A 22,342-nucleotide genomic window follows, 5' to 3' on the forward strand; every position below is an offset into this window, starting at 1 on the left:
ACAGGCACACACGACCAGGCCCAGTCAATTCCACATTTTTCACAAATACCTTTGCTCTATCTAGATTTGCTCAATCGACTATTATACCTTGTTCTGATCCCTTTAAAATGTCAAGTTTTGAGCTGGGGATACAGCTCAGCAGTGTAGAACTTGCCTGGCACACGCGAGTTCCTGAGTTGAATTCCTGGTACCCACACCAAAAAAAAAAAAAAAAAAAAAAAACACTGTAAAAAACAAAATGCCAAGTATTGATTTCATCCCTAAACATGTAGATGTTCCTTATGTTTGCTGTCATCCTTGTATTTGCACATATTAAATGCCTGATAAATAATGAATAAATGAATGGAATGGCAAAGTAAATACAAAAACCATATACTCCAGCTAATGATGAACATCAAACATAGATTAAGTCTCAACATGTGTTAATACATAGCACATATTTTAAAAAGAAATGTGTATTTATTCATACAGCAAACCTATATATTGATGCGACCATATACCAGGCACTGCTCTAGATACTAATTCCCAATACCCCACACACACACATTAAAATTAAATTAAAACCTACAGCTCAGTTATATGAAGAGTAGATATTTTTTAAAACTCTATTCAACAAAGCAAAGTTTTGATACACTTTCTGAAATTCACAAGCCAAGCCCTGACAGACATCAATCTGCTTCTATGAATTTATGTTTTTGATAATTCACTTAAAGTCTAGTCTATATTTTTTGAGAAAAATAATGCCATCTAATACTTCAAGTTTTCAACCAAAAGTTATATGCAATATTCTTATGCTTTTATTTCCATTATTCTTAACCTCTACTATTCTCTGTGCTTATATTTCCTTTTTTTCTTTCCTGCCTTCAACTAATTATTATCCTTTGCTAGTATGTATCAAGCAATATTCTCAGTGCTAGCAATAAAAAAAATTAAAAGAAAAGATCAGACAAGTGTTTTTCTACTCATTTTAGAAGAAACAGAAAACAAGCAAACAAATTCATATATGAGCTAATTTCAAGTGGGAGAAACACTATGAAGGAAAAGTTAATACAGTGTGCTATGTTTTACACAAACAAGATCAAGAAAGGCTTCTCTGAGAGGATGAGATTTAAAAAGATCACAGAGAAGTAAAAGAGTAAACTTTCAGAATGTGTATGAAAATTTACAGCTGGGAAAAAGCAACTGCAAAATAATGAAGCAGCAATATGCTTAGCATGGTCAAGGAATAAGATCAATGAGATAAAAAAAGAATAAGAAGAGCCAGAAGGTAGCCAGGACCATACAGACCATAGAGTAAAAGCTAAACATTTTTCTTAGTACAACAGGAAACCCATAGAGAATTTTGATTAAAGGCTACTATATAAAGAATAGATTGCAGGAGCTGGAAATGTGGCTCAGTGGAAAAGTACTTGCCCAGCATGTGCAAGACCCTGGTTTCAATCCTAAACACTGCTTTAAAAAAAAGAGAAGGACTGCGGGAAGATCACTTAGGAAATTTCTAAAGGAGTCCACATAAAAGGTGAGGACTATCACTAACTGACAGAAAAAAAGATACTAGTTGAAACTGGTTACATACATTTTAAAGGAAGAATTATGAAATTTGTTGATAGTGGATGTGGGCTGAAAAATAATATTAATGTAAGTATATTCTTCCTTTTCCTAGAGATTTCCCTATTTTACTATTCTTTCCAAATAATCAACTTTTAATAGCATTTATTAATTCCATCTTAACATATTCTTTCATTGATTTTGTTTTAAAATTTTTCCCTTTTACTTTTTATTTTGTTGCTTTTATATAGTTTATTGAATTCAGTGTTTTATTCATTTATATGATATGATAGCTAATAAAACTTAAGTCTACAAACTTTTCTTTGAAGTTGAAACTTTCCAAGGATTCTTGCAGATATTCATTTCTTTCACAATCTTACTTCTAATTTTCTCTTTAACCCTAAAGTGATTTTAAAATAGTATTATTTAATGTTCCAAGTCCTGAAAGCTTTTTCTACTGTAGTGTTTTCTTTTTCCATGTCTACTTTTATTTTTTCATAGCCAGAGAATCTGCTTCTTAAACTGCTGCTTTGGAAACCTTGATATTTTCTTTGTGGACTACATATACTTGGTTTTCACAAATGTTTCATTGCCATTTAAATGTAAATTCTATAGAAAGAAGTACTATAAAAGGATTTAGAATAAGAAGGGAAGAACTATACTACTTGATCTTCATGAAAAAGCAATGTACCACACTGATTAAAAGAACAGACTCTTTGATCTACTGCTTCCTAAGAGATACTAGGCAAGTGATTTAAATTCTTTGTATCTTATCAATCGCTGTTCTTATAGTTTGGATCTGAAATGTCCCCTTTAGACAACTGCTAATGACTTGCCCCAAAACTCTGGGAGGCAGAAGTCTAGTTGAGAATGTTAAACTACTGAGGGTAGCTAATCCTTAAAGGGGATATTGGGACCTTAGTCCCTTTCACTGTTTTTGTTTCCTGGGCCCCACAAGGTGAAGTGCTTTGTTCTACATGTGCTCCTACTATAATGTTCTGCCTCACTGGAGGACCTTAGGCCAAGTGCCCACAGAATGAAAACATGGGCCAAAACAAACCTTTCCTCCTTACGAGCTTGTTATCTCCAATAATTTGTCACAGCAATGGAAAACTAACACACCTGTGAAATTAAATCACGTAAACTCTTCACTCTTGCATCTAGCAGAAGTGTTATTGTTAGTCATTACTATTTAGGAAGCTGTTATTCAATTATTTTTATTTTTGAGATTTAGCAAAAAGAGGTTTATAAAAATCAGAGTCAAACATATTTCTGTTACTTCACCTTTGTCTATCCTACTCACTCTCCAAATTTTCAATTCAAACATCATTTCTCAAAAGACTCCCACAACCATCTCCTGTCAAGTTTCAGTTATGTGTCTTTCTTTGGTTCTTCCTCTATAAAACAGTTATGATACTATACCATAATCAACTCTAACTAAACTCTAACTAAAACTAAATTGGTCCTTTTATCTTGTATATTTAACCTCTGAAACACAAAAGATGTCTGATAAAACATTCACAGAATGAGGACATAAACCTCATAACTGTATAGTAATAACCATAATAATATAGTAATAACTGTACTAACAAAACTGTAATAAACAAAACCGTAATAAGAGGATGAATTGCAATGAAGATATCCTTTCCTGAGCCACCATCTTCCCTAACCCATACTCTTCTAGGACAATTAACCAAAACACATGACCACTAAGTTTGAGTTTTATCACCCAGGTAAACTATTACCAAAAAAGCTAAAGAAAATGTACAGAATTACTCTTCCAAACATATACTGATTTAAAAAAAAACTCATATGTGTTCTCAACAGTGTTAAATTGAGTATCACAGGGCAGCAACAGTAACTTTTAAACTTCAATTTCAGTATTCATTAGTGGCAGTTCATAATCAATAGGCTCCAACCAATACTAAGGAAGCCATCTAGGTTCTGTAAATATACCTGGAAGAACCTTGATAATCTTAAAACCAGAAGCATTGCTCCTACATAAAGATGGAATACTGGTATAAAATTAGAAGATTTTTAGTGTCTCATATAATAGTGAATGGGAAAAATAGTGAATGGGAATCTTTTAAACAGTCTTCAAAGGTAACATTAACTATTTAGGAATGGCAGAAAACGATCGTTATTTAATAGTGTACTGCATAAGGCCTTATAATGTTCCAGTTGTGTAATATTTCAGCAACACTGTGCAATGATGAAGTAGGTATGTGCCAGCTTATATGATAATCAGGGTCAGAACTAGAAAAGAAAAGCCACTCCTGACTGCCAACACCGACACTGCTAAAAAAAAAAATCAGTCAACGTGCTCCAAAGTGGAAGCAGAAAAAAGCCTCACTCTGCCTATATTTAATAACACAGATACAGTGAGGTATCACCATCTCACAAGTGGCAGTGATCTGAAAAAGATAACACAATGACTCTTGAGTATGGTCCTATTATGGTTTATATCCAGATGTTACCCCCAAAGCGTCATGTCTTCGTTAGTGGGGCTTTGGGGTGTGACTGGATCATGAGTGTGTGATACTGGATTAGTTCACTGATTAGTTTATCATAGTTCTGGATGTGATCATGGACCTACAGAAGAGGGAAGACTCATCCTGGGTGTGGACAACATTAACTAATAGGCTTGTCACATGGGTAGAATAAAAAGGGAAAGAAGGGGAAGCTAGCTGCTTCTTGCCTGCAGTGCCATAAACTATTTCTCCTCTGCCATGCTTCTTTGCCATGCTGCCCCGCGTTGGAAACAATTGACTATACACTGAAACCTTTAGGAACTGTGAGCTAAAATAAACCTTTCTTCCTTTAACTTGTAGGTGTTGGATATTTTGTCTCAGCAACAAGAAAATAACTAAGAGAAAGAGGACTGACGATTCTAGGCCAGCCTGAGCTACACAGCAAGTTCAAGGGTAGCCTGGGTTACACAGCAAAACCCTGTATCAAAAAAAAAAAAAAAAAAAAAAAAGTTACAGAACTACTGCTGCTACTGCTTCCTATATCATTTGCTTTCCCTTGGTTTCTTCAAGCCATACAATGAGGTCTAACATGTCTCTGAAGTTAAACTTATTTTAGATAAGTCCAGTCACTAAGTAGGCTAATAAATAGCATTAAGAAACATCAAAAAAACAACCAATACAGCAGAAAAATTTTATTTTAGTAATGTGTAGTAGGTAACATTCTTCAAAAATTATATCCTTAGAGTTACCAATACTTTTTTATTTCTAAGATACATGATACATAGATGGCAATACTGCCAAATCTTTTTCTAGTATTAACCCATGAATAAATATCTTTTGATGGCCTACTTATTTGATATTTATTTGAAATTAAGTATAAGGCCCTGACAGGTACTACAGGAAGTTTTTTAAAAATTGATAAGCAGTTCTTTCTTAAAAGGAGTATCTAGTCTGGTAATGAAAATTAAAAGAAATGAACTCAAGTACAATTCACTTGAACCCAAGTGCTAGACATCCTAAAAGAAACACAAAGAATAACGGTAGTTTTCAAAAAAATTAAAAGGTAAGATGAATTACTAATATTTGCTCTGATTTTAAAATAGGATAATTCATTTTTCTTTTTATGAGATTTTTAAAAATTATAATTGTATATATTTATGGAGCAATGCTACTGCATACACTGTGAAACAACTCAACCAAGCTAATATATCTACTACTTCAAATACTTAATATTTACTACTCCTGTGTAGCTTAAGCATTGTACCCTTGGATCAGCAACTCTCCCCTCTCTTAACTCTACAATCCTTGGTAAATACCATTCTGCTTTGGGCTTCTATATGTTCATTTTTTTTTAGCTTCCAAAAACATACAAAGCACTTTGTTTTTATGGCCAAAGTACACATAAGTATTTTAGGAACAACAACAACAAAAAGTTATTCTCAAGCTAAAAGAAAAAAAAAATCACATGAGAAATATTCATTACTAAAAAGTATACTGAAACTCAGGATAGTGGCACATGTCTACATTTCCAGGGTGGAGAATCTCGTTTGAGCCAAGCCCAGGTAACATAGTAAGATCATCCTGTTTCAAAGTAAAAATAAGAAGTATTTTCATACTTCACAAAATCAACACAGGAAATATTTTTTTAAAAAGAGAGTAAGCCCTAGGTAAAAATGTAATGCATAATATTGGAATGAATCCTGGGCTGCATTCAAAATAAATTATAGAAATAAATCATAGCCCACAAAATAAAATAACTGAATTTACACTGTTAAGGAAAGGAGGCAGGAAAAAAATGGCTGGCTCTTCCTTCTAGCAGAAAATCAACTACACAGTCCAAATAGCTGACTTTGTATCATTACTTACAACAATCTTACTAATAATAATAATTAATGGGTATGAAACTGGTGAATAAAATTTTGATAAGCAACAGATTTATCTTATTTCAAAATATCTCTCAACTGGGGCTGGGGATTTAGCTCAGCGGCATAAGCGCCTGCCTTGCAAGCGGGCAGTAGTGAGTTCGATCCCAGGTACCGATAAAAAGGAAAAAGGCAAAAAAAAAAAAATCGCTCAACTGATTATTTACATACCACATAAAGAAAATAGTAATTTTATAATGGAGAAACCAGATGAAAATATCTTAACCAACTAATCAATTAACCATTACACTAATATAGTATTCATGTCACAAAAAACAAAGATAATCCGAAGAAAAACAAAGGACAAATAATCTGTAAAATAACTGTGCTCTTTGAAAATGTCAATCCCAAAAACAGAAGAGGCTGACTGTCCACATCAAGTAAGACTAAATCCTCAAGAAAGATATAATGCATAATATTGGAATGAATACTGGACTAAGGGGATGCAATAAAGACATACTGTGTGAAGACAATATTTGCATATAAATTAGAGATTAGATAATACCATTGTACCAATGTTAATTTTTTGATTTTTGAATTATATAATAACATCTTTGTTCTTCGGAAAGAAAAGTATTTAGGTATAAAGTTATGTTGACTATACTCTCAAATGATCCTGAAAAAATACACATAGGCAAATAATAACATTACAAAATGTTAACAACTGGTGAATCTGAATAACATTACAAAATGTTAACAACTGGTGAATCTGAATGAAGGAGAGTTTTAGGTACCATTTCCTAACTTTCTTGTATGTTTTCATTTCAAAATAAAAAGTTTAGAAGAAAGAACTGGAAAGATAAAACAGGAGAAAAGATTAAAAACTCTTAAGGATCTGCTACAAAGTAAAACAAATTGGACAGTAGCTGGAAGAAGTAAAGTTAAGAGAAATGATTTTTCTCTTAACATAACAGAAATTAAATGATGACAAGAATGAGTCCAAAATGAAAAAGATGAAAAAGAAAAATGCTGCAGTTAAGAAAAAAAAATGAGAAGAGTAAGATAAAAAATGTGGCAAACTTCCCACTTTCCCACTTCATAGACTAACGCATGATGTAACTACCTGGCAGGATTAGGGTCCCAACTTGAGATATGTACTCATTTAAATGCAACCACTCAGTAATATGTGTTTTTTATTTACCACATTTAACTTCATGGTTATAGGAATGGAAAGAGTAGAAAGCTGGATTTAACTAGGAATGTGGTTTGGGTCAGCAAAGAAAATGAATCGAAGAGGAATGCTACAGCTAGAGGTACAGCTTTGTAGGGAGCACTCGCATGCATGTTCAAGGCATTGGGTTCAATCTCTGGCAGTAGAGGGAAAATAAAGGAACAAATATCAAAAGTATGCTCAGGGATAATTGTTATTGATGTAAGCTGAGTAGGAAAATGAGCAGGATATGGAGAGTAAACCAGTATAAAATGATGATAGAATCAATGGATTAGAGGTCCCAATGGGTTTAAAGTATTATTGAAGTCAGTATCCTAGGAAGAGAAAGAAAAATATAGCAAAACAGTGGTCAGGCAATAGGATGCATAAAATCAAAATTATGGAGATTCTATAGGCACTAGTCAAAATATAAGGTATGACTATGAGGCGTTATTAAGATAAACTGGAAGAAAAGATCTCTGGAAGGAGCAGTCAAAGGACTAAACGTTGAAAGAATTTGCTACATAACTGAAATCTAAGAATTAAGTTTAGAAATAGCACTGGTAAGAAGAGAGCCAATAAAGAGGGGGAATCCTGGGCAATAGAGAATTTGGCAAACTTTTTGGCCCCCAGTTCTAGGAAGGAGTCTCTAAATCCTGATAATTTCCTGTGAATAGCAGAATCTATTTTAATTTATGGTAGGACTCACAGTGGGCCCCTTCGTAATTAGTGGTAATGAAATGATTCAGGATGAAGGCTGGCTACATCAGAAAGACCAACTATGTGATTACAGGCTTGGGGATTCAAGCCATTGTGTATCAGTATACCAGAATAAGGAAGGAAACTACAGTTCAATCACTGGCCAGTAATTCAATAAATCATGTTACATAATGAAACCTTAAACAAAGGATTTGAGAATAAATTCAACAGAGCAACTGTAATGATAGACTGGGTATTAAACTGGTAGAAGAATTAGGATATAAAGTTACTAGAAAAGAAAAGTTGGTGAGAGACTCCAATGAGGTCAAAGAATTAGAGTTGTTGGGTACAAAAAGTAAGCCAGAAAAATAGAAGGTGGCAGCTGGAAAGTAAAATGTCATAAACTGATACTAGAGAAAGTTGTGATCATTCCTAACAGTTATAAGACAGTGACTTTCAAACCTAGCTGAACATTAAAGTCAGTTTAAAACATTGTTAAAAATAACATCAGGCAAATGAAATTAGAATCTACAGAAGTGAGACTTGAGCATCTATGAATTTTTTAAAGTTCCTCAGATAATGCCAGTGTGCTGAGAGTTTATTTGCATAGCATATACAATAGAAATGAATGGCTAAGACAGAGACCAGAATACTGGAGAAAAGGATGGCAAGAGGCCAAAATATTAGAAGGATCACTTGTATGAATACTTGTGTTGGTCACTTCTGTTATTGCTTAGACAAAATATCAGACACCCGAAGTTAAATGAGGAAAGGTTTATTTAGCTTGTAACTTGGGGAGGTTTCAGTCCATACTTGGCTGGTTCCAAGGCAGGGTGTCATGGTAGAGGGGCAACAACAGTTCATGGAGGCAGAAGACAGTAAAATCAACGAGAGCAAAAAGGAAGGAGCAGCAAAAAAGCTAGCCTGTTTCCCTTCCTTACGCTGTATGTAGACTACCTACCCAAGGTGGGTGTAGCACTCACACCTATAGTCCCAGCATTGGACCACGAACTAATCACAAACTCCAGAAGTCCACTCCTATCACTGTATGAGCCTTTGGGGAAACATCTAGATACAAACCGAAACAATGCCGGTCAACTGGAATAACAGGAGAGTACCAATGAGCTCTTACGGTCTAAACACAACAATGAGAAGCAAAGAGAGCATCTTTATTCTCAATATGAGGAACTACCTCTAAATAACTCTCCAAGAGGAGTCACCTAGGAGAAGAGCCAGGTTTTCAGCTAGAACAAGGACACGAAGTTATTGTTTAGGGAAGATGTTAAAAAATAAAAAGTTTTGCAGATGATTGATAGTGAGCTCCAAAGAGCCCACAGTTCCATGGTCATCGCAGGGTAAAAATTGGAATCACATGACATAGGAAGCAAAGAGAAAGTTCAGGCCCAACTAGTGAAAACAGTAATAGGAATTCTCAAAAAGCAAGTCATCATATTTTTTAACCATACAAAAAACCAGAGAAGAAAAAGTCTGTGAAGTTAAAAAAAGCTTTCTTAAATCCAGCTACATTCTATAAGATTTTTTAAAATTAATTTCAAATAAAAAATGTCACAAAACGTATCAAGGTCAATCCCATAAAGCATTTACTATAAGATAAGAGAACAAAGTGAGTAACTCTCTTCAGATGATAAAAGCATATCAGAAAGGCATGCCCACATAACACATCAAATCTGTAACATGCTATTTCAAAAGAAGCTAAAGTATTTTAAGAAAATGACATAAGGTATGAAAGAAAGAATTGTAAAAACTCAAATAAGATGGCACAACTAAGAATTAAAACAAAAAAAAAATTCAGTCTAGCAATTTAGACAAGCTGGACATGGTGGCACACACCTATAATTTCAGCTCCTCAGGAGCCTGAGTTTGAAGTCAGCCTGAGAGCTCTATCAAGATACTGTCTCAAAGTTTAAAAAAAGGTGGGGGAGATCTGGGACATAGCTCAGCACTACTGGAGTTCAATCCCCAGTATGGAAAAGAGGGAGAGAGGGAAAGAGAGAGAAGGGTCGACTAAGTGACTGCAGAATGGAGTGAATGAAAACAGAATCTCTTAAGAAAAATAGAAAATTAAACAAATCTTAAAAACTCAAAAAAGGTAAAAAGGATTTCAACATTACAAATACTAAAAAATATAAAACACAGAAGTCCCTGAAGAAAATTAAATAAAAAGAATAGTAAAAATAAAGTAATTTTTAAAAACTTTTAAAAATGGTTTTGAAACTTTATTTTGGAAAAGTATCATGTAAACCTGAAAATATTAATTTAGAATGACCAAAAGGTCACATTCCAATAAAATTACTGAATTTTACACAGTAAAAACAAGAAAGGAAAAATTAAGAATCCCAAAGGGATAAACACAGATCTCTACTGTCAGGAATAAGAATTCAGGAAATGAGAGATGAGCTAGCAAAATATTAAGTTTCTTATAGACCCAAGAGAGATAAAATGTACAATAAGGTTGTACTTGGTAATCTCAGGTCACATAAGTATTATAGATATATAGAAAATAAAAGAACAAGTTACTTACAATGACATGAAAATCAAACTAACATTAGGCTTCTCATCTACCCCACAAGATGTTTGAAGACAGTAGAGTAACATATAGTTATAGGAAAAAACTATAACTATATCTAGTCATTCACTGATCAGGATAAAGGCAGCCTCATTCAAGCAAGAAATGAGAAATTATGCCATATATACTTTTGAGCATATTATTACAAATTTTTATCAAAACATTTTTGGTATTCAATAAACATGAGCTCTTTTTTCCAGTCTTCAACACTCTTGAGTTGTACAACAGATATAGCCAAATCCAAGAAGAATCATCTTACTATAACTACCCTGAAAATGGCACAGAAATGCCTTCAAGAAACACATAACTTTGCCAAGACATAAGAAGAGCCACTAAAATGATGTAAGCCAGTTTTTACAAAGAAATAAGCACCTGTACAGAGGCCTACATGGTGCCCACTAAGTCCAAAGCAGTAAAACACTGTATTAAAAAAGGTCTCGGCTCTAAATTGTATGATACCATCCATATCACCCATTCAGTCCCAGGAAGTATACTAATGTCCACATTGTTGATGGTAGCAAATTGGGCAACCAAAGGCTAGTAATGAGTACAAGGCCAAGACCCATAAACCACTCCCTACAAGATTCCAAAATAAAGACTTTTGCTTATCAACTTCTGAAGATCAAAGAATTATGCAAAACTTGAACTGTTGTGTATATGGAAGGCATCTTCTTGAGTCATTCTGTACAAATATCAACATAAAGCCCCTCGACTTTCCCCAAAAGAAAAAGATAATCATACAGTTTTTATCTTAATATGTAACTGTGTATGTTAATATTATAATATCCTTACCTTTCTAGAATAAACCTACTTGATCATGATACACTGTCTTTTTAGTACAATGTTGGATTTGTCTTCCTAATATTTTATTTAGAATGAATCTCAAATACATTGTTGGATTTGTTTTGCAAACATTTAGAATGCCTCTCAAATTTTAACAATGAATTGTTTACAACTGCAAAAAGAAAAATGAATCTTAAGATCAATCAGTTGAGTAGTAGAATAAATTACGGTACACCATGCTATGAATATCCAATTTTATAAATTGAGTTCTAGATACTGTAATAAAGAAGAACTATCATATATTGTTAAATGAGTAATCCATGTTATTCCATAATAAAAATAATAATCCCCTACTAAACAAAAAATCAAAAACACATGCATAGATTCTACATACAGGTTTTTGAGCAAAGGAAATGACACTGAAAACTAGTCATTCAAGAATCAGTTACTGTTGGCTATTACAAAGAATATAACTGGAGAACAGAAAGACCCAAGAGGAAATGTTTTCTTTATTAAACCCTACTGTTTGTTTTGATAATTAAAAAAAGAAGTATTAGTTTTGTAATGTAAAAACGAAAAGGTGGAATGGTGATAAGACTACTAGTTACTCATTATAGATATTAACAGAATTAACATTTACTAATAAATGGCTACTCTTTAACACATCCAAAGACAAATACAGGATTAAATTACCTAATAAATGCACATGAATCTTATAAAGTTCCTTTTTTAAAAAATTCAAAACAATACAATCTGGACCCAAGTTATCTATAAAAGGCATTTCCCAAATGCATTAAGTGAGAGGTCTTCAAAATAAAATATTTTTGGTTTTACAACTAGTACAAACTTATCAGTTCATGGAGATTATGACTAGAGATGAAATCAAAAGAAATGGTCAAGTCCATTTAAAGAAAAATATTCAGTAAGTAATTATACCAATGATATACAGAATAGCAAAAATTAGCGGTGTTACAGAAATAACTGAAATTTAGCAAAAAATTGCTTTGAATCATTTGTCTACACTATAGAAAGAGGAACAAATTTCTCCTAGAGTACTATTTTATACTGTAAATAGACAAATTCTTTTCTTTTTTTTTTAACTTGTTAGCAATCACAAAACAAAACCTCTAAGCAGTCCACCTTGACTATCACATATAATTTTTTTAAAAAAGAAAAATCTCAAAAAGTGTTAACCTATAGCATCATGGGGCTTTGAGGAAAGCAAAGTACTAATTACAAAAATGAGATATTGGTAAAAATTGAAAAAATTTACATCACCAAATCAGGGAAATAAATTGTCAAAAGGTTCACTATTTCAAGAAATGCTTTGGTCTACATTTTACAGAAAGAATTAAAAGTTTTCTGCCAACACTGTTATGCTTAAAGAGAAACTGTCTAAAAACAAATTTGTAACACCAGTGTACATAACAGCATCTCAATTTTAAGTTTACAGTTCTTTAAAACTCTCAGTTCTCATCAAATCTTTCATTAAAAAAAAAGACTGAGGATACAAATAAAGTATAGCAGTAGCCAAACTAGCCACAAGTTTTTTTAAAATACATTGCAAGGCTGAAAAGAGGAGCAAAACAAGAAAATAAAGAAAAGCTAGACAATTCCAGTTTTTAAAAAAAATTTTGAGGAGCTGGGTGAAGGACCCAAAAAAAAGAGAGAGAAAATTCCAGAACACTTTCAAAGCATAACAAAAATTATCACGTATTAAGTATTAGATAATCGGGCCAGGGATTTAGCTCAGCGGTGTTAAAGTGCCTGCCTGGCAAGCGCGAAGTCATGAGTTCAATCCCCAGTACTGGGAAAAAAAAAAAAAAAGTATTAGATAATATCTAAGAGCTTTCACTGAGATTATGTCATCATCATAAAAATCTTACAAGATAAGTTTTTAACTCCTTAATTGATAAGTTACAGAGCAGTAATTCAAATTTTTTTCAGACTCTAACTCATGAGTCCATATTCTTTCTACTAATCAAATGGTCTCAGTAGATATTCAGCCTACAACCGAACAACAGTAATGACTCTGTAGTATCAGAATAAATAACAACACCCTCTCTCTCTTTAAAACGCTAAAAAAAACTAAGACACTATGATAGTGAGACAAGATTTAGTTGTATGTAGTCAGTTGATTATTTATTTATATGCTTTCATAAATCTCAATTCCATGGCTCTAGAAAAGTAATTACCTTCATTCACCCTAATTCACAATCCAAAACAGCCCTGTAAGAGTTTACGGAATCTGAAATAGTTTTCTAGAGCATAAAACATCTATTACACTTTCAAAACCTAACTAGCTTCTTGCCTTATCAAATTTCAACAACCAGAACTAGAAGTTATGGAACACTGACCCCAAACTCCCCAATGCAAGATCAGGGATAAAAGGCAAAGAGCCTGCCTTCATTTAAGCAGAGCATCTACTAGGATCTGAAGCATTTTCTCCAAGTCTAAAAATACTAAATCACAATATTCAGATACTTAACTTCCATTTCTAAGTTCAAAGAATGTAATACACTTAAAAAACTGGACCCACTGGTAAAGAAAAGGGTGAAGAAAAGAAAAACCAGTGCTAGATTTCTTCAAATTGTAAAGTCTTTTTAATCAGACATGTCACTGCATGGTAATAATCTCACAGTATTTAAAACAGAGATGTAATAAGTATGGCTACCTGGATACACTTAGGTAACTAAAATTTTCCATTACTATCATTTATATATACTTTTCTTGGTGAATTTTAAGACTATAGTATCTGCTGACATTTATAAAGATAAACATTAAATGTCATTATCTTCCTTTTCCTAACACCTTTGCCACATAAAACAATAAACCTATCAACATTGTCTAGTAAAACTTTAGGGAAGTAGAAAATATTAAATACTATGCTTCATGGTTTTTTTTAACTATATTTTCCAAGAAGTAGAAGAAATATCAATGACATAGAATTATGAAACTTTCATTTATAAAAACTGTAGCTTTCATCCAACAATAAATATGAAATTTCTACCCTCAACTGACAGGCAACAGTAATAAAAGTAACAATTTACATATAAGTAGGCAGGCAATAAATATCTAAGAGAATAGATATTAATACACTCCATAAAAATTTTTCCAACATTACTAAATCCAACTCAACTCATGGTACAAGGTGTCTACCTAACAAACCAGTATATAATATCGAAGTTCTTTTTATTTCACAAAATCTTTTTGTAAAATTTTTATGAAAGGTTGGTATTTTAGCAAAGAAAAATGTTCTCTTACATGCTGCACACTAAACCCCTTTCTACTTAGGCTACTTCTTCAAAAAAGGAACAGAATCTAAAACACACTTTGTCAGAAACTTTTTCACGATTAGAAATGATAAGAGTGTTAGAAAGAGGACAATAAGGGCCTGTCAGAAAAATCAGTACAAAGGCAAAGCAGCCAATCTTTTCTCAGTAACCAGAAGCACTTCTTTCTATCAAAAGCCTTCAACAGACAAGATATATCTCTAACTCACGACATCTGATGAACACTTAATTCGTACTGACTATCCATAGACCAAAACTAGCTAACTTTTTCTATAAAGAGTTAGTAAATATCTAGGCTTAGCAAGCCATATGGTTTCTGTGGCAACTACTCAAGTCTGCTGATATACCTAAAAACAGTCACAATCAATACATAAATAAATGAGCATGGCCAGGTTCCAATAAAACTGACTTTACGTATACTGAAATCTGAATTTTTTGTACTTTTCACCTGTTACAAACTACTAATCTTATTTTGATATTTTTCGATAATTTTAAAAATGTAAAACTACTCTTAGCTTGCAGGCCAATATATAATGGGCTGGATTTGGTCCACAGGCTATAATTTACCAACTCCTATAATACACAGTCATATCTTAGTACTTCACCACTTTAAAATGCATCATATTTGGTACTCAATGCATTCTGATGTGAAAAATATCATTTGTTTGACATCCAAGGCACAATCTAGAACTTGTTGGTGTTGACTGCCTCATGACTCACTACCCTTTTCAGTCAAAACAATTTGTTTTGTACTTTTCAAGTGCTCATAGTACTCCCAGAATCAATTAAGACCAATACCAAGTTACTACTGTACAAAGTTAGTACAATGAATCTTCTAATCTTCCTCCTGTCACTCTAGGAATCATAAAAAAGAGCAAAAATCTGATTTATCTTTAGGATGAGTATCAAGTAAGTCTAGGAGTTATGCTCAATATTTTAAAACTCTATACAGCTGAGGACATAGCTCAGCACCTGCCAGGCAAGCACAAGGCCCTGAGTTTGATTCCTGGTTCCAATAAATAAATAAATAAATAAAACTGCATATATGTATACATCTATCTGTATGAACGATGTACCTAGATATATTTATGTATATATATTTCTATAAATTTATGTTCTGATGCCCAGAATTTCCTCCAACTCCACACTAACAGATCAGGTTTCAAAAGCTGTAACTGGAAAAAAAAAAAAGCAGAACTGAGATAACTCTCAACAATCTTCACTCAACAAGTAGGTAACTAAGCTGATGCTATAAAAGTCACAGCTGCTTAAAATGAGCTCACAGACTACTGTAAAGATGGTTATATATAAGGGCCAGGGATTTAGCTCAGCAGCATAAGCACCTGTCTGGTAAATTGCAAGGTGGTGAGTTCCATCCCCATACCCAAAAAACAAAAAAAGATGATCATATAATTAGTTAAATTATTTTGTGACAAAAGCAAGCATGGTAGAATATGCATGTATTCTCAGTACTTTGGGAATTTAGTGACTTAACTGAGATTCGGACCTGTCTCAAAATAAAAAATAAAAAATCACAGAGGCTATAGTTCGATGTGAAGGATCTAAATTCAATTTCTGGAATTGTAAAATTTAAAAAAAATAAATTAAAAAGTTGTAATTACAGGTACAAGGAAGAATAGAAGAATAGTATGCCCAAACCAACCTGGGACATTAAGCAAAATCTTCTTCACTCAAAAGATACTCTTTGGGCTAGCAAAGGACAACTGAGGAAGCATTTGCTCAGAAAACAAACCACAAAAACAAACAAACAAAACCAGAGGAGCAGTCAATGAAAACACAACTCCACACAATATGAAAATATAAGATATTATTACATATTGAATGAATCAAGTAATTAAGAATTATAGCTTTGGAGAAGAAAATGGCAGGTAATGAGTCCAAACAAGAGGCAAGGAAAAGAAAAGACCTAAAGAATATCATATAGTTCGCTATGGGAGTTTCCATTTTATCAATTCAAGAGCCACTGAAAGTGAAGAAAACAGTAACATGATAAGCTGATCGTTTAGAAAGCTCACTGGCCACAATGTAGAGGTTCCTATAAAAGTAAGGTACATAAATTTGGCAAAGAGTAAATAGGTCTATTAGAAAACTAGATTCAAAAAAAAGATATACAAGAAGATCAATGACTCTAATGCAACTGCTCAGTTTAGATGCATGACAGTAGATTATCTCCAGTTCAGATACCAAAGAAACCCTTTGAAAGTTGGTATGTACTATGCACTGAATAAAAGCAGAAACTGACATTAGGGGAAGAAAAGGCATGATTACCAACTTAATTCCTTTGCTTTTTAAACTTCGTAAAGTTTACCTTCAAGTACTGAACAAGTAAACAAAACTAAACATTACAAGGTAATTTTGTAATATGTAGCCCATAAAAAAAATGAACTTACTTGACATATAGCCACAAACAAAGCTTTCATATGATTTATAAACTTTTTATTAATAATCTGGCCTGTGTTGGGGATATATCTGCATGAATGAGGACCTGGGTTAAATCCTCAGCACAATAAAAAAATTTTAAAATTAAAAACGAAACAGGAATAAATGTATTTAATAGATTTGTTTCCAGAAATAATTGCTATTGTAATTACTTAATGAAAGCTTTCTGGAATAGGAAAAGTCCCTACCAGAGACTTTTTCACTGCTTTTTCAACCTGCTTTAACTTTCTAAAACTCAGATACAAATGTCATGGTTTCTATATAATATTAACTTAAATTTTACGTCCTCAAGAAGGAAAGGGGAGGAGGATATAGCTCACTGACATAAGCACTTGCCTGGCAGGTGTGAGGTTGTGGTTCGATCGCCAGTAACAATAAAAAGGAAAGAAAAGAAGTCACTGAGTGGGGAAATACAGCTCTAAGTCTTAAAGCTTTTAACATTTCTCTCCATAACTTTTTCAACAGGTTCATTAAAGATATGTACTCTCCATCACTATATACACATCTCCTCCCTCATCTTTTTTTTAATCTTAAACAATTTCCATCTAAAATAAGTTATTATGAAAGATGTTATTCAAACAAATCAAGTTACAGTTTTCATGGTATTATAACAAAATGGCCACAATGTAGAGGTTCCTATAAAAGTAAGGTACATAAATTTGGCAAAGAGTAAATATACAATGTATTTATATAATGTCTTTCCTGCAAAGAACAGCATTTGATGATTATAGGCATAATAAGCAAATATGAAAATGATATCAACTCATATAAAGAGAAAAAAGAAATGTCCAAATAATTAAACTAGCTTCCACTATTTGTTACCTTGATCAGACTAGTACTTGAAAAGTAAGAGCCATCAACAACAGCTTGTTTTAACTCCTTGAAATAAAATCTGAGTGCTGTCACTGAAAATATCCCAACTAACACCAAGGGATTTGAGATAAATTCAATCCAGTGTAAACAAGTGTGCTTAATCAGTGTATCTCAGATCCAATGTTAATTGAATTGTAACAGAAAGAAACATGAAAGAGAATTCTGATGCATTCTTTTATGCACATCTTCTTTACTATATATTCAGTAAGTATCAACTACCCTTATATTGCTGTTTGGGAACTACCAGATTAGTATACTCCTTTCTATGGTCTATTCTCTTTCTACTCAAAATAATTCACACAGTCATTTAGAAAATACTGAAAAGACAAAGTAACTTATGTGCCAGTCAAGAATCAATGAAGGAAACAGATAATGTACCAATGTTTAATGATGTTGGCAAATGCTTACGAAAACGATGTAAACTAAATTAGGTTTTATAAGTGAAATATTCTACATGAACTACTAGCAAACATAAATGTATGGATGATTTGAGTTTATATTTATTAAATATACTAAATTATTATATTTTAAAATATCCTAAGTAAATTCTAGCCATTATCAGATCATGCTGAACTCCCATAGTGTCAACAAATGAAGTGTTTAAGCACATGACATTTGAGTCATAGGATAATCAAGAAAGGTTTCTGTTGAAAAGAATGGCAAAAATAGTTTGGCTAGGAGAAGAAAATAATTATCATTATTGTGTTAGATAATGTTCCATTTCTTAAAATGAGTGGAGATACGAGTGCAGGCTGCATTCATATTCTTTATACTACTCATTTTCATAAGTATTATTCCAAATGTAGTCAATAACTATACAATAATTAATTGTTAAAAATCTGAGCAAAATGTTTGTAGATGAGTTAAACATGCATAAGCATCCAATCCAATTTTTGGCATTTTCTTAAATAAAATAGCGTAAAAACAGAAGTGGAAAAACAATAATTTCTCTTTAATTTTCTAAAGAAAATTTACAATAAAGGTTTACTGGTGCTTTTAAAAAAAAGAGCATGATACATATGTGTAATGTATGTGCATATACATACTACATAAACACACACACTGTCAAGTATTTCAAAGTAACTTTTCACCCCTAAAGCTCCCCACAAAGCCAACTATCATTACAAGTACTTCCTTGACCATATGAAAAAGTACTGATACTCCTCTATTTCTAATCTAGACATAAATTTAAAAGGTTTATAGAGATATATTCATACTGTAAATAACCATATTTTTGCATATATGGAGGCTTAAAATTCATGTGAGTTCTGCAGATTTATTCACATCTATCTTATTTGTTCTACTATACACATATACTTTAATTATGCCTTGTCAATACAAATTTACTAGTGAAGAATATAGAGTATGCAGCCAGAGTTCTAAATTAAAACTTAGCTTTTCTGCTTCTTAGCTACATAATCTTGGGCAAGTTATTTAATCTCTACTTCATGTTTTTCATCTGTCAAAACGGGAAGAACAGCACATTCCTTATAGGATGCTAAAACTGACCAAAACAGTATACAGCAGGATTGTCACAGAGCAAGTACTATCCAAATGTGTGCTACTAGTTGGAATATCCTATCATCCCGAACATATTGAAAACATTCTTAAGTAATTTCAATCACTGACTAAAACCAGATATTATTAAAAACACACATCAAATCTAAGACCTGCTTAGTAGTAAATTTAAAGCTCTGCAACTCTGATGCAAATAGATGATTAATAAATCTACATAACCTCTCCACAATAAAGAACAATCTGAGAAAACTGGTTCCCAAAAGTGCAATTATCAATTTCTTCCCTTACACAAGGGGGCAGTGATAACAAGAAAAGAATGGGCTTTGCAACACCTCTTCCTACAGACAGTAGGGGGTAGCAGTACATATGGCTTATAGTCAGAACAAAACAGGAAGACCCAACAGAACTGCTCTTTATTCTCCTCTGGTGTTCTCTCTTCTTTAGACTCAAGTGCATCAAGGTAAGGGACATACCTACAACACTAAAAGCCAAAATTAATCAAGGAAAATCCAATTTTGTCTTTCAAGCAGATTATCCCTCAATGGCTGAATCTGGAACTAGGCAGAAGCCAATGAGTATATATTTTCAGATTATCTCTCAAAATACTATAATAAGAACAACATTCAAGCAAGAAATTCAGTTTCTCTGTAAGAATTGTACTACAAACACTAAAACCTCATTAACAACATATATCTTCATGAACACATCTGTATATTTCTGCTTTTTGTTTTACAACATATAGACATTTATTTATGTAAACACGTTATACTAAGTAGTAAATAGAGCTGTCTTTTGTTACTTCTCAGATTCTACCTATTTTCTTCTGACAATCCTCTCAATACACAAATGTTTTTAATTGGAAGTCACAATGTTTACAGAATGTGGGTAATTTCATATATGTATATATACACATATGGGAGAGGGAAAGAGAAAAGGAGAGAGACTGGAGGGCGTGGAAGAAAGGGAGAGAAAGGAATATCTGATGTTTTATTTTTATGTTCACATTTCTAAGATGATCTACCTGGGAAATGCTTCAAGAAGCACTCCATAGACAATATCCGTGTTGTTGCTTTTTTAAAAATCCAATTTACTGTATTCAATTATTCTGTTTTATTTCAACATCCCAACACCCAGAACACACAGAAATATTGCACTACTGCCATTCTCTGTAATTAACCATTGCAGTAGCTTTTGGCTCCAACCCTCAAAATGCCTGAAAATTTATCCCTTTTGTTCACCATATTGTTTTGTTTTCCTCATCGTAATTATTTTCACCTATGCAAAAATCAAGGAAGAGGAATATATGAAAAATATTTTCCTCTGCCTAGTGATCTTGAACTCACAATTATGGCTAAGACGTTTGGTTTGCTTGGGTTTTGTTTTTTTTGTTTGGTTGGTTTTTTTTTTTTTTTCCTTGCTTGCTTGTTTCTTTTCCTGGGGAGAAGCACAGTAAAAGACACCCAAAACACCAAATTTTCCTTCTAACGTTAATGACCATTGTTTATGTTTTGTGAATACAATTGTATCGGTGCTTTGCACGCTTATGACAAAACCTAGAATTATTTTAGTCCTGTTTCCCTCATCTCACAACCAGACCAAACTGCTCTTTGCTTTCACGTGGGTACTTTCCCTGTATCAAAAAATACCTTATCATTACTTCTCTCGATTTCCCGTGGTTAAATGCCTAGCAAGGAGCCCAATTAATCTTTTATTATACCATGCCTCCTATCCCAGAGGAATTATAAATATCATTAATAATACTTCTAAACGTGAATTTCAACGCCACACAGGCCACCTCTTCCTGTGCCTTACCTGGCACATTTCACAACTACTTTCATGCTGCATTCTGGGGGCGCCCATTCTGCAACTCGCTTTGCACCACATTCTCTGCCACGTTTAGCAATGTGCCTCGCATCTTATCCTGGTCGCTGTCTCTCATGACTCTCTAGGTACCAAATTCCATGACACACTCAGTGACAGCGAAATGGCTGACCCCGTACCCATCTGGAGCCACCCTAAGTGCCACATTCAGAGGCAGCCTTCCCCACGCCTCGGACACCAGGGTCACTCCGCTACCCATTTGGCTGTCTCCGGGCTCCCCCCACCCATCTCCCCAGAGCCGAAGCTTCGGAGAGGAACGCCCCTGTCACTGAGGCGACCTTTCCACGCCCTGCTCCCCCGAGCCCCTACCTTCCGCTCTGAGGGGCTCACGGCACCTCGCGGTCAAGCTCCCGTCCCCGGGGTCTCCGGTGAGGACTGCGCCGCCCGCCGGCGTCGCCCGCGATTCCCGGAGCACCTCGCTGCCCTCTGACGCCCCGCGGAGGGTAGGCGCCCCGGTACGGCCCGGCAGGGCCTCGCGGCAGCGAGCACAACCCGCGGCGGTGCTCCTGTCAGCAGCGGCGCGGGGCCAGGTTCTCGCCCCTCAGCTCGGCGCCTCGCTCCGCCTAGCGCTCGGCACAGCCCGGAGGTGAGCGCGAGGGGGATGGGAACGGGGGCGGGGCCGCCCGGAGGAGGCGCGAAGGGCGGCGGCGAGAGGCAGCGCCCGCCGCCCTGGGCCCGGCGTCCCGAGCGCTCGCAGCTTGCTTCGCTGGGCGGGCGGCTCGTGCGAAGCGGCTGCGCCGGCGGGCCGCGCCGAAGCAGCGCGCCCAGCACCCGCGCCCGTCCGGCCGCTCTCTAGCGCCGCCGTCGCGCTGGGGCCGTCGCACCCTCGGAGGCCGCGCGCAGCCCCGCCCTCTCCCGGCCGGGGTGGGGAGGAGCGCGAGCGCGGAGGGAGAGCGCGTGCGTGGGAGCGCGTGCGTGGTAGAGCGCGCGCGCCCCCGCCTCCAGCCCCTCCACAGATTGGTGGTAGGGAGCGTCTGGAAGAGAGAATGGAGGCGAAAGCCTTCTCATAGAGCGATAGGGCTCTAGCGCTCCAGAATGTCTAGACATTTGTCATTTCCTCAGGGGGCTTTGGCTGGTGGGCTCACTGACATTTGGTGGAGAACAGGGGAGAAAGCTTAATAACTGGCGAGGCCTCATAGTTAAGCTCCGCCTCCAGG

The 22,342-nt window shown here is 34.8% G+C and overlaps 1 protein-coding gene across 9 annotated transcripts in view; it reads right to left on the bottom strand.

The window, feature by feature from the left end:
* Tanc2 (tetratricopeptide repeat, ankyrin repeat and coiled-coil containing 2) overlaps window positions 1–21,634 on the bottom strand; it is a 463,309-nt gene extending 441,675 nt beyond the window's left edge. For 8 of the 9 annotated variants that reach the window (XM_063242114.1, XM_063242113.1, XM_063242108.1 and 5 more), the window contains exon 1: window positions 21,495–21,634. The gene's annotated coding sequence lies outside the window, so the exon portion shown is untranslated. The remainder of the gene's footprint in view (window positions 1–21,494) is intronic. The other variant, XM_063242112.1, reaches the window with a different exon arrangement.
* Between the last annotated feature and the right edge of the window lie 708 nt (window positions 21,635–22,342).

The sequence above is a fragment of the Cavia porcellus genome, unplaced genomic scaffold (assembly GCF_034190915.1).
Source record: "Cavia porcellus strain 051 isolate PalLab524CR breed Dunkin Hartley unplaced genomic scaffold, mCavPor4.1 scaffold_32, whole genome shotgun sequence".
NCBI lineage: Eukaryota > Metazoa > Chordata > Mammalia > Rodentia > Caviidae > Cavia > Cavia porcellus.